This window comes from Manis javanica, chromosome 2 (assembly GCF_040802235.1).
Source record: "Manis javanica isolate MJ-LG chromosome 2, MJ_LKY, whole genome shotgun sequence".
Classification (NCBI taxonomy): Eukaryota; Metazoa; Chordata; class Mammalia; order Pholidota; family Manidae; genus Manis; species Manis javanica.
Window position 1 is genome coordinate 20,571,342 of NC_133157.1, and position 13,222 is coordinate 20,584,563.

Below are 13,222 nucleotides of genomic sequence, written 5' to 3' on the forward strand. Positions count from 1 at the left end.
GTTCTGTCCTGCTACCTTTTGTGAGGGTTTTGATTTAGAAGTCTGTACCGGAAATTGGGGTGCTTTATATATTCTTCTGAAAACTACCAAAACCAATTTAAAGGTATTGTATAAGTAGTGAGGGTGTTTCTGCTGAGAAGTAAAAATGCTTACCCACTTCTGAAATTTTTGAACTAAAAATGTAATTTCAAATTGCACACTTAAGACACTAACTCTTGAAGAATGTAATTACTATTTATATTAGCTTGTTAGGGCTGACAAAGTACCGCAGACTAGGTAGCTTAGATAAATTAATTTTCTTACAGTTCTGCAGGTTAGAAGTCTAAGATCAAAATGTCAGCAGGTTTATTTCTTTTAAGGCCTCTTCCTTTGACATATAAATGGCCATCTTCTCCTGTGCCTTCACGTGGTCTTTTCTCTGTGTGTGTCTGTGTCCTAATCTCTTTTTATAAGGACACTGGTCATACTGGATTAGGGCCCACTCGTCTGAACTTATTTTACCCTCATCAACCTCTTTAAAGACCCTGTCTTCAAATAGTCACATTCTGAGACACTGGGGTTTAGGACTTCTACATGAGAATTTGGGGGAGACACAATTTACCTCATTATCATTAATACTATTTAATAAAAGTTGTTCACTTAGGTCATCAAGTACTGACGGCCCCAGCAACTGAGCTAGGTGCTGGGGAGGATAGAGTTAAAGTCATGGTGGCTTGCCTTTTCAAAATGTGTTATCTAGTGGGAATGTCAGCCTAAATCCATAAATCAGATAGTTTTGAACTCTTGCCTTCAAGAGGAAGCCCCCAGAATGGATCATGAGGCCTCTCTCTAGGCAATTTTCTAGCCAAAATAAATGTGGTTAAAGCTATCCTACTGTTAATTTATTAATGTATAGGAACACATACCCTGCAATAATTGTCTCCACTCTTAGACATAAGCCATTTCAAAACTGATCATTCCTAAGACGTATGCCATTACTTGAACAGTTGCAGAAATAATCAAATTAAGAGGACAATATCAGACAAGCTGTGCCCAATTTTCAATGCCCAGCATTTGTTGATAATTGAACTGTGATGCTAGAATAGTTTAAAAAAGCGTTAAACCCATTCTGTTTACAATTTGTGTGATTGTTCCTACATCAACTATTTTTTTCTGTTGTCCTATTTCAAGTTCTAGTGGAAATTTGTCACTGTGTTTCTATGAAAACAATTTATACTGATAAAATTCTAATAATTTTGTTGGAAATACTGCATTCATCAAACCATTGGGCATGGATGTGGAACTCCCACCTCTGCTAGTATACAGTATAATTAACCAAGAAAAATTAATGATTTTAATATTCCATGAAGATTCATGTATTTATTTTATTCCTGTTCTAAGATTATAGACAAGAGTATCAGGAAAAATTCACTGTTTTCTGTTGGAGTAAATTGCCCTTAGATTACGTAAGCACCTTTATCCTTGTTTCTGTGCCTAAGATTGTCTCTTAAGTCTTGATCCCACAGAATTCAAATGTCAAATTCTAACCTGCTAAACCAAATGAAAGTTGGTATTAGTTACATTAATGTTTGACAGGTACACTTTAGGGCAATAGAACTATTAGAGATAAAGAGATTTCATGATGATATGTTTATATAATGAAATAATTTATAGTTACACAAGTGGACACAAAGAAGCCACATAGAAGAATCTCACAGGTGATGTTTAACAAAGGAAGCCATACATAATGTAGAATTTTATTTACACCAATTCAAATACAGGATAGTGGTTACCTTTGGAAAGGAGGTAATTGAGATTTATGAGGAGAGGTTTCTGGTGTGTGGTTAATATTTAATTTTTTAACCTTTGTACCAGTTATCCAGCAGTGTTTACTTTTGGATAATTCACTGAGTTTATACACTTTGGATTTGTGCATTTGTGTGGTACACTTCAATTAAAAGGATTTTGAAAACTGATTATAATTGAGCAAGGATCTATAAACAATTCTTAAATCAGATGATGATTCTATGGACTAGAATAAATAAGTACTGATACAAAGTACTCAGGATACCATGGACCTGAGTTTCACAATGAAACTCCCCCACATATGTATGTATTGCATTTTTCTGACCATGTAACACCTATAAGAAAAAATGTTTCCCTGACAGAACAAAAAATACAAACCATGTTTTCAAGTGAATTTTACATTTTTGAACAGTTTTAAACTCAGCTAAAATCAGAAAATATTTCATTAATACTGTCTAGTTTTGTTTTTGTAACTGTAAGCCTGATCTGGTGGGCTATTTGTCTAACTCCTTATATGTCCATCAAAAGATGCCCGAAAGACCTACCTAGCTCTCTGGAATCTTAAGAGGAGACTATACAAAAGGTTTAGCAAAAGTTTGGGTCATAAAGATTCTTAAATATATACAAATTAGTATAGTCTGATGAACCCCCATGTACCGAATACCCAATTGCAACTAATAGCCAATCTTGTTTCATCTATCCTACACTCCACTCCCTGGATTATTTTGAAACAAATCCCAGTCATCATGTAATTGCATCTATAAACATTTCAGTTATAAAATCCGTAAGATTGCATTTGTTAAGTCTTTTAATATATAGCTTCCCTGTCCATCTTTTTTTTTCTTTCTTGCAGCTTATTTGTTGAAGAAACCGACCTATTTTCTTTGTAAAAATTCTAACGGTCTGGATTTTGCAAATTATGTTCCCATGATATTTTTGTAATATGTATCCCCCACCTCAAATTTTGTGTACATTGGGAGCTGCTTCTTAACTCCAACGTGGCATCCCTCTTTTTTCTTTTTGCAAGAATACTTAAGATAGAATTGAGCACTTAACATAATGTGTCTTCTTTGGTGATCATTGTTAGACCCCTTAGTTTTCAGGGATTGCGAAATGGTGGCATTCTGTCGTTCGTTTTGCATGTATTATTTTGATGGCTTTTATATAATAAGAGAAACTTCCCAATAACTGGTTATTCTGAAGTAAAGCTTCTATAGGAAAGACAGGATACACACTTCATTCTTTCCCTTAACTGTTCTCAAAATAATTTTTTGTGTCCTCCAAAAACTTTTGCCTTCATTTTGTTTTTGCCTGTGTTTTTGTGGAGAGTTTCCAACTTTAGTATGGCCTCGTTTAATCTTAATTACCTCTTTAGAGGACCCACTTCCAAATACTTATATTGGAAGTTAGGGCTTCAACATACTGATTTGGGGGCCACAGTTCAGTCCCTAGCACTTAGTGCTTTGGTTGCCTCTATAAAATAAGGATGATAATACAGATGACCTTGAACAACATGGGGGAGATGAAGGGGCACCTGCCCCTGTGAGGTGGAAAACCTGAGTATAACCTGTTTCCCCCAAAACTTTACTAATAGCCTACTGTTGATAAGAAGTCTTATCAATAGCATAAACAGTACCTATTGTGTGTGTAGTATGTGTTATATACTGTATTCTTACAATAGAGTAAGCTAAAGAAAATTTTTTGCCATATTATTACAAATCTCCAAGAATTTTTCCAATCTCTTTATTGGAAAGAAATACATATATAAGTGGACTTGCACAAATCAAATCCATGTTGTTCAAAGGTTAATATTTTTCTTAGAGTATGGAGGAATAAATGAGTTGCTATATATATAGTACTTAGAATAGTGCCTGCACATAATAGATGTTACCCAAAAGTTACTTTATTATTACTATGTTACCTATTATTGGGCAGTCATCTAAAAATCCAGATTCTCAAGTCATATGCTTGACCTTTTCCTATAAGGAAAGTGATCCAGAAGTTCTAAATTTTCTTCTAGTGAATAGATACTTCCTCTTTACCAAAAACCCCAAGGACGTAGCTCTAATACAGGGATGAAGTCAAAAAATCTAGTGGCCTTGGGGAGAAAGATTGCTTTGTACCTACATGACTGTCTCGAGCTAACTGTCTTACTGGTGTTTGGAAGAAGTCAAAGATATCTTTTAAACTAGGGGAAATAGGTCGTCATATACCATCATGTTAGAGAAGTGTCAGTCAGATAAACAGTTTGGCCAGAAAATGATAGAGATTAGCATGAAGCTGGAGGGAGCTTCATGATTTGCCATGCTTCTGCTCTGATACAAGGCAATCCACAAAAAGTCTGGGGAGTAATCTGTAGTTAATGATCTCAGTGGACGTAGAAGAATCAGGGACAAAGGAAAACCAACCTTCCATACATCTCAAAGCTGAGCCTGAGATCTAAAATGCCTTCACACTAAAGTTGCTAATCCTAAAGTCACCTTCCAACTAAGCCAGGAATTTGAGGTAAATAGGGTGCAGTCAGTATGGTGGAACCTTTGCAGACAGCTATTCCTTATTGCCCTGCCAGGGTCTTAATTCTTAGCTTTGTGTTTTCCATTTAGAGCAGTTTTTCTCAACATGTTGTTCTCCTTTGATAAACTTACACAAATCACATGTCCCCTTTGTAAGGTCATTAGAAAGTTTGTAATGATGCGAGCATCATGGCTAAAAACAGCAATGGCAGTTTTTTAGAACAAATATATTTTGGACCTTAAAGAAATCCATATTTTTAACCTTCCTAACGTGGTAACAGTGTGTGCACTGAATGTACCAACTTGCCATAATACACCTTGCATCTAACACAGTGTGGAAGGCACAGAATTTTCAAAGTCAAGCCTGCCTCTGCTTGGTTTACATGGCCAGAGGTGCAGACATTTCAGCCTAGCAAATGTACATGGATGGGAATGACATAATGGCATACAAAATCCATTCTCTTCTTTGTGATAAGCAAGGAACTACTCTATCCCTAAGTTTTCCGAGTGCTTTTCTGAATGTTTTCTTACACAGCTGACTCAAAAGCTGTGTCACTTAAACCCTCATTCAAGCTTTTTCTGGCAAAGACTGAATGTCAAGAAGGAAGTTTTCCCCTGGAGTTTCACAAAGGTTTGAGTCTACTGACACAAGGAGAAGGTAGCCTGAGAGTTTATCCTGCACCTGGGCTAGATGAGGTTGGAATTTGTTTTTCTTGGAAACCAGTTTCAAAATTCTGCTCCTTTAGTGCACCATCAAGATGACAAAATGAAAAGGGCATTTTAATATCCACTTGAATAATATAGAAATAGATTTCTTTTACAAACACCTAAAGGAACAAACAGGGTTGGTATTTGAGCCTTTATAGTTTAGATTCATTGTCATCAGGGCTTCAATTCTATATTCCAAACTAAACAAACTCAATTGCAAGTTAGCTTTTTTAAAAGTTTGAAAAATTAGCCTTACCCCTAAGTATAATAATTTCTACATTTAGTCAAGTGAATATTTCTTTGGCCACCCACAAACTTCAGTGTGGAACTGAAAAAATTTGTACAAATTTGGCTTCAGCGTTCAGATATTCTCAAAAATAGGCAAATCCATCCGTTTTTTTACCATCTGTCTCTCCCAATTGCCTTGATGCCCTGCAGGCCTCAGCAACCTGGCAGGGACTCCAAAACTTACGGCAGCCACACTAATTCTTCTTCTCATTTTCCTCTTTACTTCCAGTGTTCAGTTTCTCATCCCCCCTTACCTCCCCAGAGATCTCTATCCATCATCCATTATCTGTATCCATTGTCCATTCTCTCCTTCCACCTCACCTGCTCTACTGGATTTTCCTATCAGCCTTTTAAACATGCACAAGTCTCTCCAACCTTAAAACAAGGAAATAAAACCCTCAATGCTCCTTCACCTACCCTTCTGTTTCTCATCTTCCCCCTTTCTACCCAAATCCAAAACAAAATGGTTTTCTGCTTCATCTTCCTACACACATCAAAGCTTTTTTTTTCCCCCCACATTGTAAGAACTCAAAATCAGGATTTGCCTTAAAATAAAAACTTACAAACAGAACATTTACTTTGTGTTTGCAATAGAAATTGTAGCACAGACTGTACAAAACATGGATTACAAATAATACCTTTGGCTAACAGATGTGTGCTGAGCACCCCCTTGGTTCTACAACCTGTTCTCAATGCTTTCTTTTGCCTCGTTCTTCACGTGCTTGTCAGTCTAGAATGTCACACTTGAGTCTCTGTATTTTGTATTCAGAAAATGAGTTTTTCAAATAAAATCAAATTTTGTTTCTCCCCATTCTCAGATTCTGATATACACTCTTCCCACTCCCTGGTTGACAATCACTGATGTAGGGATAACAAACATTTAGGGAAATAATAATTCCTTTTATTGTCTAAGTAGACTGTGGACCCGCCTGCCTGCATCAGAGGCAATGACATCCCTGGGAAGTATAAATGATGAGAATGCAAACACAGCCTTGCAGTTAGGGTCCCTGAATGCCAAGTGACCTTTTCTCTCACTGTGGAAATGTCATTGTCATGTTGCTCTTAATTTGTGACTAAGAATGAATGACCTCACCCACAATCTCTTACTCTTCTGATTACTAGCTACTGTATAAATGACACAGCTACATGTAATTAAATTTCCCAAGATTGCAGACTTATTTAAAGGGAAGTGATTCTTTATTTAAGGAATAACAGAGAAAACCTAAAGAGGTAAAGTCCTACTGAGACCAAGGCAAATTTGAAGATACCTCTTGGCTCTAAACTCAGGAAATTATTGGCCATCCTTCATTCTGTACACACTAAAATGTTTCCTATGTGAGGTCCTATGGTCACAAAGTCAAATAAGACAAGGCTCCTGTGCCCAGGTTGGAGGGAGAGAGACAACTAAGCAGGCATTTACCAAGCCTTAAGAGAGGAGTTTCTAAAACACCAGAGGAACACAACGGAAGGAGAGTGAGTGGAGTCTGCCCAGGGACTTGAGTGATGTAATGGTCAGGAGAGTCTGGGTGATGCTGTGGCAACAGGTCAGTCCTAGAAGTTCACAGCTTCCAGTGAAGAATGAAAGTTCGTTGCTATGGTCCGGGCAACCATCCTCCCTCTTGTAGCTATGTCATCTAAAACCCACGGCCCCCAAAGTCTCCTCAGCAGGGAAAGAGCCATGATTCTTAACTGCCCCAGTTCCTAAATGCCTTTTCTGAGGAATGACACATGGAATACACTTGTATTAGCTAATATTATTGCATGGGACATACTGATACTGAAACAGCATTCATTGTTTATCCAAAATTCAAATTAACCTGGACATCCTGCATTTTTATTTGCTAAATCTAGCAAAAGTTAAGGGAAGGTTTGCTGACATTGTGTGATCGGTTGCCACCTCCAGCAGTAGAGATGGATGAGGCCTGAGCATCAGCCTGACACTGAGCTGCACGGCTGCTCCAGGCACCAAGATTTGACTGGCAGGTTCTACGCCGAGCCAGGCAGAGTAGAGCCCAGGCAGTGGCCAGAAGGCCGCAGTCACTGGAGGATATGCAGGGCTGCTGGTGTGAGTGGGAGAGCTGTTTCTGTCTACACTGAGCTCTTCCTGAGGCCAGAGCCTCCCACACCCAGCCTGGGAGTTCACATGGCCTTCTAGGGTCAAAACTGGTCCCACCCAGTCAGTTGCAGAAGGGAGAGGAGTCCATCTGTGTCTGTGGCCATCTGACCTGAAGCAGGATACAGGGTGAGGTATGTTACTGTGCATTCTGGGACTATGCCCTCCACACAAACTACCATCAAAGACACAGGGGACCGTCTCCCAAGCTCCAGCATCCAGGCTCCGCCCTCAATGCAGCAGAACATTGGCACATTTCAAAGCACACTCTGGCAGGCCTGCTTCTGTATTTGCAGAGCCTGGAGCAAGAGTAAACATCCCTCATACTGAAAAATACACCTTCCTAAATACAAATTGAAAGGATGGGAAAAGCTCTGACTTTCATACAACTGACGGCAGGCTATTAAAGAGAGCTGAATGTAATTACTATTGCACATGTCTGGGTGTTCTGTTGAGAAGCCAGTGATGTTTGGATGAGTAATGAAGACACATAATTTATACAACTCATATATGTATTCTATAACTTTTTTTTTTCAGTATTCATTTCAGCAAAATTATGTTGACATTAAAGGTTTTCATGTAGCTTGTATTCTTTTGGCAGTAATTATCCAAAGCAGAGGTTGGCAAACCTTTTCTATGAAGGACCAGTCAGAAAAAAATCTTAGATTTTATGGGCCAGATGGTTTTTGTGGAAACTATTCAGTTCGGCCATTGTACCAGGAAAGCAGCCATAGATGACATGTAAGTGATGCTCAGCATGGCTTTGTTCAATAAAACTTTATTTACAAAACAAAACAAGTGGTGGGCCAGATTTAATCCTGCAAGACTAAAAATAAAATATAATTGTATTCACAGGGTATAACATTTGAATACATTTTATCAAAAGCAGTAAATCAAGATCAAAATGAAAAATTTTAATTATTTCAATACGTTTTCCGTAAATTGTCTTCTAAAATATTCAAAATATTAAAATTAAGAGTAGCATACAAATTAAGGTTAATGTCAACACTCTAAGTCAAAATCATATAAATAAAGCTGACTTAATTTTGTAAATATTTTATTAAATCTTACTAAGTATTTTAATTAAAATAAAGCTTTACAACATCTTACTATGCTGATAGACAGTGACTACAGTGGGGTCGGGGTGTGGGGACTTAATAATATGGGTGAATGGAGTAACCACAATGTTGCTCATGTGAAACCTTCATAAGATTGCATATCACTGGTACTTTAATAAAAAATAAGTAAAATAAAGCTTCACAATTCTAGTCTTAATATTCATTTTATTGCCAACATGAAGAACTGGTATTACGCTTCATGTGCATTAGATCTAGACCTATATATCCACAAATTTGAAAGTCATGAATGATATTGTTGTAGAATGTTCCTCAGGTGTCATGAGCAATTGTTGCAAAAACTGAAAATGTGTGAGTACCTCTAGAGTCATGAATTAGGACGTGAAGGAAAACAGAAAGTAGATACTCAGCACTACTGGGAAATTGTACTTCATCCTGTAAGAATCCATTACTTTCCTACTATGAAGGGATTTAATAAGTTAATTCATCTATCTTTTCTCTTTTTTTAATGTATTTTCTGGTTTCAATCCTCCCTATGCTTTGAAGCATCTACTCTGATGTCAGCAGTGATACAGAGAGAAACTTTTTGGGCTTCTGGAAGCCGCCACCTCTTGTTTCAAAAATGTGGAGCAAGAGATGTGAAGAAACATTTCCTGAGTCTGGATGGGGTTGCTCATGGGAGTGGGTGGTTAGAGTTACAGGGTGCTTATGCCAATGCTAACAGTAGGATCCTGAATGTGGAGCACTCGTGATTTTTAATAAATTAATGTTTATATTTATGCCACATCTTTTTAAAATAATTTTTCTGTGTTAAAATGTTCCATTTTCCAAAGTGTTCATCTTTTCCACTACTGAAGATGGCAGAGGCCAGGTTCTGGGGCTTAGTGACCCAGGCCATCTCCCAAGAGCACCTGGTGGCCATCGTGGCCAAACCGGCACTGCTGGGCCAGGAGGTGGTGATTGTACGCTGTGAGGGCATCGACTTTGCTGGCAATTGCTATAGAAACAAGTTAAAGTAACTGGCTTCCTCAGCAAGCAGATGACTGCCAACCCATCCCAGGGCCACTTCCCCTTCTGAGTCCCCGGCTACATCTTTTGGAAGGTGTGAGGAGACTGTCCCCAAGACCAAGAGAGGCCAGGCTGCCCTGAGTGCCTCAAGGAGTTTGATGGGCACCTCTGCCCTGTGACAAGCAAAGCTGAGGGTGGTTCCTGCTGCCCTCAAGGTTGTGCATTTGAAACCTGCACGGAAGTTTGCTTAAACCAGGTGCCTGACTCTCCAGGTTGGCTGGAAGAACTAAGGCATGACAGCCACCCTGTAGGAGAAGAGGAAGGAGGAAGCCAAGATCCATGCCCAGAAGGAAGGACAGTTCATGGGGCCACAGCAGCAGGTGGAGAAGAAAAAGGGCACGTACACAGAGGTTCTCAAGACCCTGGGTCCTGATCTGAGCCTAATAAAGACTGTGTATTCCTCAAAACAAAAAGGGTTCCATAATTCTCCTATATTACCTTTATAATCAGATGATGAACCAGGAAGTGCTATTTTGTGCATTAATAAATTTAGCTTTTAGAACATGTTTTTATATGCAGAGCCCTCTGAAAAGTGAGGTTCAGAGTAGGGGCCCCTATTGCTACAATTACAGAATATCCTGGTTTGGAGACATATCCTGGGAAGCTCTTTGAGAGCATGGAGGCTTGGGGCTGGGCATAAGCAGGGTTTTCCTTTAAGCTTCCATTTAATTTCTGACTTTCTTCTCTGATGTCCATGGCAAATCAGACATTTCCTTCCCTTAGCAAAGTTCCCTATGTGCTGTTTTGTTTTTTTTTTTTTTCAGAGGAAAAGCCCTTTACTGTCTCTTTTGGACCCTCTTGGGTCCCCGTTTTCACCTGTTGAAGACTTACCCAACTTGTTTGGTCTAGCTTGAAGGCTTCCTTCTTGGTGTTTCCTGATCTTGGCAGCTGAAAGGCCCCTCTTCTGCGGCCTCATTGTTGTTCATTAAAGCCAGACAGAAATGCATCTTAAAAACTAGGTTGGTCTAGAAGCCGTGGTCCTTCCTACATCTTTGAAGAAGCTACAAATAGTGTGTGGTTTAAGGAAACCATGGAGTCTCCTTAGGGAGCCCAGCACCTCACCTTCCAGCACACCCTAGAGAGGTCTGAGGAGCTAGCCTGACTGCAGGTTGGTTACTCCTGGGCGAGGTGGTGAGTTGGTTCCAGAAAGCCATTTATAGTGTATTCTGGAGTCGTGTTCTATAAGACCCAGAGGGCAGGTGCAACGGACCGCGTTTAACAATGTAAAATGTAATGGGTACGTATTTAAGGTCCTACACTTGAGTCACACAAAATATGAGTGCAGTACAAGGTTCTCTGTCAGGACCTGGGGGAGAGGATCCACTTGATTCTACACCAGTCAGACTAGTCACAGAGTATTGTGTTCGGTTTTGGATATAAAGAACTCTTCAGGTAGATGCAGTTTTAAAACTACAACAAAACAGAGTTGCTGAGAATGATGACAGATTCAAAACCATGTCCTAGAATGCCATGTGGAGCGGGGGTTTTGATTTGTGAAAACACATGTTAGTTAAATTGAGATGGGAAAGATTCTGAATAGCCAGCAGGCTCACAGGCTATAGTCACACGTGCTGTTTTGCCGTTTGGCCCCCTTTATCTTTCTGATAAAATGTTACCCTGTGTTTTCAGTGGGAACCACTCCTGCCCAGCCCAGCCCTCGGGGTTTGGGTGAGGCCGACCCCACTTTCAAGGTGAGTGCTGCTGGCTCCAGGCTAACGACTGATCCTATTTTCTGGCCTAGTGGTGTGGCTGGTTTAGCTACAGGCACTTTTCCCCAGGGATGAACAGGCTCAAAGCCTGTGTGTCACTCTTGAGGAAGAGAAGCTTTCTCTGTCCACTGGGTTTGAAGCTGAGAGGATCTAAGAATGGCTACAGCCTCTGCCCTCTTACAGTCATGAGGGGCAGTCTGGAGAAGGCTGCTGGCAGAGCTACGGGGGAGAAACTGGGTTCGTTGGGCACTGTCTGAGTCTGGTCAGTGAGCCTATGGGGTTATGGGAGTCAATAAATTCTAGTTTTGCTTTCAACATTTTGGAATAATTTTAGTCATTTATGCCAAAAATCTCCCAAGTAGTACAACAGCAGGGTGAGGAAGAAGAGGAACCCAGGAGAGGAATTGGACAGCTGCTGGTAGCTGGTGGTACAGAAAGCTGGCTTGCGGGGGCAGGTGCAGGCGGCTTGATTTAGAGGATGGATGACAACCTGCTGTTTGATGTGAGCATGTAAGGTCTGTGGCCCATCAGCCCAGCGCTGTGGCTGGTACCAGCAAATTGTTTTTAAGAAGCAGCTACCATGAGGAGAAAGAATAGTTTGATTTAAAAATTACCCACAAATGCTTAGGGTTTATTTAAACCTGTCAGAGAAAATCAAAGCATATGAAATCCTTTGAACTGGCTAAACCATGCTTCCTTTTCCATTACCCAGTTTGGCACAGATTCAAAGTTTCTCACTCATACCCACTTTAAAACAACTGTGTGAGCAAATCAGTGCAATATGGGGGGTCATCAGAGCCCCGGAGACAGTGTGGGAGACAGTCACCTGGAGATAGAGCATCTAGGAGCCACTGAGCCCTTGAATGAACAGGAAATGAGACATGTAGGGAGATGACTAATCTGAAGCTTTTCTACACCAGCTTGCTCCAAAGATGCGCAGCTGAGCTGAATAGGAACACTCATTGGCAACCCAGGACTGACAGTGACTGACTCCATACCTTTCTGCCTTCCCCAAATACATAGAACACTTACAAGGTACCAGGAGTTTTGCTAGATACAGGGATAGCTGGGCAATATGGTGTTCACCATGCCCTTCAACAACTTAGAGTCTAATGGGAAAGACAGACAACTAAGTGCTAGAAGTGACTTGTAGGGGGATTCTGGAAGTAGAAATGTACACTTAATATTTGTGTATTTCACTGTATATAAATTAGAAGTCCGTTTTTACAGATAGGGAGAAAAAAAGAATCACTTGAAAGCAGTACTGGAAATCCAGAGTATTATCTGAGCGCCAAAACAGAGATGACTGGTGGAAGACAAAGCAGATGTGATCAGATTAATAAAAACATGAAAGAGCCGATGCACTTACAACCCCATGAAAGCAGAAAGAGGATTTCCAAAAGAGTAAACTTTCTAATTAGAACTCTAAAATAACCTCAAGTTGGGAGACAGCAGGGAGAAGGAGAAGCTGGTAATTAATTCATGAGCTGCGGACATCTGCACCCATTTTCTGCTTTAGAAGTGGCTAGTTATGTGAATATTTTCCTCAAGTGAAAATTTCAAGTAAAGCTTATTGCTTCCCAAATAATAAGAGAATCATGATACAAAAGGTTCCCAGAAAAGCCCCTGGAGCCAGAGAAAGTAACCACAGCCCAGTTTCCCCCTCTTCTTCCTAAAATGACTGAAACTAGGACCACTGTACCCAAATCTCCATTTACTCCTAAGAAAGCGGGATTCTCACCTGGGCTGGGGAAATATAGCTAAACTACTAATTCTAAATAGACAAGACTGTCATGTAAAAAATAAGAACAGGTAGTTAAAAATCATGAACTAATATAAAAAAAAACAAGCAAGCAAGTCATTAGACTCTACAAATAAAATAACAACCTGATGAAGCAGTTACTCAGGAAAGAAAAGAACTTTAAAATAGGAAAGTTGGTATACTCAGAAGAATTCAAGATG

At 39.7% G+C, this 13,222-nt stretch overlaps 1 pseudogene; it reads left to right on the top strand.

The window, feature by feature from the left end:
* Nucleotides 1-8,399: 8,399 nt before the first annotated feature.
* LOC140847092 (large ribosomal subunit protein uL13 pseudogene) lies at nucleotides 8,400-11,662 on the top strand (annotated as a pseudogene).
* The last annotated feature ends 1,560 nt before the right edge of the window (nucleotides 11,663-13,222 follow it).